This window comes from Arctopsyche grandis, chromosome 4 (genome assembly GCF_051622035.1).
Source record: "Arctopsyche grandis isolate Sample6627 chromosome 4, ASM5162203v2, whole genome shotgun sequence".
Lineage (NCBI taxonomy): Eukaryota > Metazoa > Arthropoda > Insecta > Trichoptera > Hydropsychidae > Arctopsyche > Arctopsyche grandis.
In genome coordinates this window covers 27,012,600-27,018,010 of record NC_135358.1, presented here as the reverse complement: position 1 = coordinate 27,018,010, position 5,411 = coordinate 27,012,600, and the positions used below count along the sequence as shown (strand labels likewise).

The 5,411-nt window shown below is 33.1% G+C and overlaps 1 non-coding gene across 1 annotated transcript; it reads right to left on the bottom strand.

Moving 5' to 3' along the window:
* Nucleotides 1–477: 477 nt before the first annotated feature.
* On the bottom strand, nucleotides 478–550 carry TRNAV-UAC (transfer RNA valine (anticodon UAC)). Its single transcript has one exon. It is a non-coding gene; the product is annotated as a tRNA-Val (tRNA).
* Between the last annotated feature and the right edge of the window lie 4,861 nt (nucleotides 551–5,411).

Here is a 5,411-nt window from a genome sequence, read left to right as displayed (position 1 = left end):
TTCAAGTTGATCTTACGCGGTCTAGACTACAGTTTGAATTTTTCAACGCAAACCTGATAGACAGGCGTGTGCTCCGCTTTTTACATACCTCCTTTGCATTTCACATGGTTTTTTTCCTCGTATTTTTTTGCAAACGTTTTTACCATATGAAATATGTATTTCGAGTGTTATTCGCGTTGTGTTGGGACCGACATACTCTCGATGGGAATACACACAGCCAACACTATTCGGTACATATGTACATACATATCTCAGCGAACACTTGTTGCTCGCTGGATTTATTGCTCAGTTTTTCTTTAAAAGCGGCTGCTGCTCGCACTAACGCATATCGGCCGAGGAAAAAAGCATAAGGTGTGGTATTCAAAGCATTATTTTCTTCGGGGAAAACGATCGATTTTCATTGTGTGAATTATGTCGTGTACATGTTGGTGATTTTATGGGATATTTAGAGATGAAAAAAAGGAAAAAAAAAAACAATGGTTCCGGCCGGGATCGAACCGGCGACCTTCTGCGTGTAAAGCAGACGTGATAACCGCTACACTACGGAACCGGTTGCCGGGCTTCTCGTTATATAAATACAAGTATCTAAACTGATTACGTATTACAATCTATATACATATGTACATTCAAAGAATGTGTATTTATGGATATGAGATATCTCAATATGTTCTACATATTATTAATCGATATTGTGAAAGATAAATTTTTAAATTGTATAATTCATTAGTCTTATTATGCGATTTAAAAAAATGTTCGTTGACTGTACTTATTAGCGATGCGCTCCGTTTTACCGACTTGCCAAGTTGTTGGAACGAGGTATTTCTTATCTAATATATAATTTCGAAAGAGACTTTGTATATAAGTAAGTTTGTTTTTATACTTCTGGTTGGAAATATGACGACGATTCGATTTTTACTTTGTCTATGTACGTAGTAACAAAAGTTTTGTGATCATGCGAAAATTCAAACTCGAGATTTTGACTGATTCGAACTGAGAATCGATCACTGGTCACATTTTCATGCTCTAGAAAAAATGTGTGTGTGTGTGTGTTTCTGTGTGTCTGTGTATTTTGGGGATTTTTTGAACACCGTTAATCCTATCGAACTGAAACTTAGTATCGGTTACTGAAACTATTATGGTCATGACGTAAATTTTTTTCAAATTTTTAAGTTGGCCGGAAATGGTACCTCCCCTTATAGGTGTCCCCTTTTTTAAGTTTTTGAATTCAATTATCTCCCAAACCGCTAACTGAATCGGACTGAATTTTTTTATATGTTATATAAATAATAATCTTTATTACTACAAATTTCAAATATTTTTATCTGAACCGGAAGAAGTACTTTTACTCTAGAAAATCGAGGTTTTTTATGTTTTTCTCAGAAACCTTTTAGTTCATTGAACTGAAATTTCATATCGACAAGTTTAAGCTTAATACCTAGTTATATATAAAATTTGGTAAGCATCTGTCAACCGGAAGTGGCAGTTTACTCTTGTTCGATTTTTCTTCCACTATTTTTTCTTAACGAAAAAATTCAAGTATAATTCTTGTATCAATGTGATAAAAAAAAAATCACTTAATTTAATAAACCGGAAGTTGGATTTTTTTCCTCTTAGAAAGATAAAAAATGTTGTGCCCACTATTGTGTCCACACGCCTGAACATATCAAGCTGAAAATTTATACATATTTGTATTCTTTATGTACTAACTTAGAGTTGATAAGGTTTTGGTCAGAATTCGTAAACCGGAAGTAGTATTTTTTTTTAAAACAATTTTTCATTATTTTTTAATTATTTTATTTTGACCTTTGAAATTATTTTAATCTTCTTGATATTTATTGTGTTTAATAAATATAGTGATTTTAAGTAAAAATAAAAGTCGCGCGCTTGTTGCTGGGTCCGGCGTCGGTCGGTCGTTCAGGTCATAAAATCCATGCGATTCCATTCCAATTCAAGTGATATCAACCGTCGTCGGACTTTATTACCCGAAAGACCGATATGTTGCAGGGTGCGGCCCGACACAATGTGACCCCAAACAATGTGTATGGGATCGGTCATTTTGCAACTTCACAACGACACATCGCGTCAACCAAGTTGTTCGCGGGTTGAGCGGTGCGGCCCAGCCCTAAGAGAATTCGTTGATGATTTTTAGTTTATTTTAAAATTAGGAAGTAGAAGACTAAGAAGCTATAAAATATGAAAGATATTAAAGTTTTATATAAAACTATTTTTACAAACACGATTACTTGATACTGATACATTTCTTGGGGTTTTTCTACTTAAAGATCAATCAGCATCACCGTTTTAAATCAATCAAATCAAAGTCAAATGTGAAATAGGAAAAAAAAATATTTTTAAATCTAGATGAAATAAAAATTCTGAAATTGTTTGAATTTCTGACATTGTGCTCGGTTAGATGTCGTTCATTGTGAAATTGGCGGTGTATATGATTTGCGATTTGAATTTAAATTCATTGATGAATAAAAAAATATGTGTTTTAAATCCGAAACTTATATTTTTGTACTTTTACAAAAACTTATACTTAAACAAAAGCGTAAAATATATGTGTAGTAGACGTTCGCATGTATTGAAAACAGCTTACTTTCAACGGAATATCAAATATGTACATAATATCAAATCAACAACAAAAAAATTGATAACGGCTGGATATATTCAAGTATTGTACATATGTACTCAAAACCATATTTACTAGTAATTAATTACACAATTGCGATTATATGTTTGTTCATACATACATACTGTGTACGTAAATATGATAAAACGCGTCTATAATGACTGTTTTTCACCAAAAACTGAATAAATTTACAATATATACATATACATACATACATATGTACTTATATCTATTAAACACATTTACTAAAAATATTGAATGTTCTATTATACACACAATTATTTGCACATACTCGTACATATGTACATATTGATGCTAATACCGTTGACATATTTCAACTGAAACGAATAGCGGACGAGAGAAACAGATTGGGGAGTGGTTAAAGGGAGGAAGGGGTGCGAATAATTAAATTTAATTCGGCTGCGAGTTTCCGTCTGAAAAAGCGCACAAAAGAGACGAAATCATTTCGCTGGACAAAAGCTGCTGAAAATAAAAGCTCGGTTAAGCTTTCCGCAACGAGTTTGTATTAATTGCGTTTCACCAACAAACAAAACGGTCACTGCATTTTGATGATAACACCCCCCCCCCTCCATCCCTCCCACACACAAAACTTTTCCCTCTTTCAATGCATCGAAATACACCTGCCCCCAGTTTTAAATTCCCACACTTTTATTTTTTCAAAATTAATCCCATACTATTGTCTGGGCATTGACAATTCATTTTGTCCAACACATTTTCAATTACGCATTTCAAAAGAGCAATTTCGAATATAACAAAACCTTGCACGACTGACACACAATATTCATTCAAAATTGAATTCTTTTACATAGTTATCAAAATATATCAAATAGATAAAATAAATAAAAATAGGTAAAACACAAAGCGATGATGAAATAAATTGATAGACGGAAACAGATTTAGCAGTAAAAAATTAATAGTAAAAGAAATTGAAAACGCTAATATCGGCTATAGAATGAATCTGAAAAAAGATCATTCAGAAAAATTTGAATATTGACACTAATAAAAATCTGGAAAGAAAAATTAGGATCAGTATCAAAATATTAAATGAAAGTCTTATGTCAAATATAAATTAGCCATTTGCTTAGCTCAGTCAAACAATTAAATTAAATATCAAATTGTATACGGCCTGATATGTAAAATAAACGAAACAGCCATTGTCATTGACAATTCTGATAAAAAGGACTATAATTAAAAAAGTACAAAATAAAAAAAAATGTCACAGCTATATAAAAGACCAATCGATTTGATTTACCGTCCACATCCATAATGATGGTAAATTCAGTAGGTTATATCGTCGATGGACTAAAACCGTGGTTAAATTGAAAAAAGAGATGTTTGTCGAGAAGAAGGCCATTAATCAGGCTGATGGTCGCACGACCACTTCGTATCCATCATTCATAGCGATCGTACATCGCACTCTCATTATTCAGATGGAAGGGATGGGGGGGTGGGGGGGGGGTGGCATCTCAAATTTAAATATATCGGCTATGGAAAAGGAAAATTCTTAAAATTTACAAAGTCGCGTTAAAATTTGATTTTCCTAGATGGCTTTGTCGGTTAAGGGAAGATGGGTGGAGGGAAACGTGCACCCTAACGACGTTAATGATTGATAAGAGAAACCGGACGAGCGAACGTTGTCCCACGTCTTTGGACCGAAATGATTTATGTATTTTTATCCAAGTCCGAAGTCAGAATGGTGAGGGGGAAAAAAGGAAAGCGATAAAAGTAAAACTTTTCTCATATATTGTGAAAATATTACAATAATCGCAAGACTACGTAAAAAAGGACAGAGTGGGTACTTTTTTGTCGGCAGATCAGGACTACGGTCTATTCCTACGGCAACCGGGTGAACTTTAAATCTAGACTGAATGTAATCTGCTTAAGGGACATATGTAACAATAAGAGGCTAAATTAATCGAGGATTGTCGTCTACTGCTCTGGGATTTTTTTGTCGTCTAACTGCTTCGAAGGATTTTTGTGACAGTACTCCATTTGACCTATAAACGATTTTTTTTGCTTTTTTGTACAAATGTTCACATCACATAATATTTAATTACAGCCTTTACATTCAATCTTTATTTTAACAAAAAAACGACGTATTTATTTATTTTATTTTATTTTTATTTATTACATACATATTTTCACATATGTACATATATACAAATATACCAGGAAGGCTTAACAGGTAAACCCCAAATGCGCCTTCCTGGTCCACATAATTATTACATACATATATGTAAATCTAAATATCTGACATCTATGGTCAGTATACATATATTACAAACATCGTATTAATACGATAAATAACGATGAATAACGTTCATTTAACAATACGATTTTTTATATTCGATAAACAACCACAGAGACATCTATGGTGAGCAATATGGCGAAACCTAAGATATAACAATAACTAAAGGTTCGCAACAGAAAATTGGGAAGGAAACGCCAATTTTACAGAAATTGTTTCAATGAAAATCAGAAAAATTGGCAAATTCTGATAAGAAACGATTGACCTAGACAAATCAAGGTCTGGCCAGCAACGAGACTTAGCGGGGAATCAAACTCGTAACATCAAGTACGAAATAATTCAACATTCACCACTAGACCACGCTGCTGGTTAATATGTATATGTACATATGTCGGTTTGTAGATATGTATACTCCACACTGACTTTCTCTGAGGGAATCGTTTCGTGAGCCTAGTCTTTTGTCATATTTTTATTCAATAAAAAATGTGTAAATATTAGTTATTTTAACAA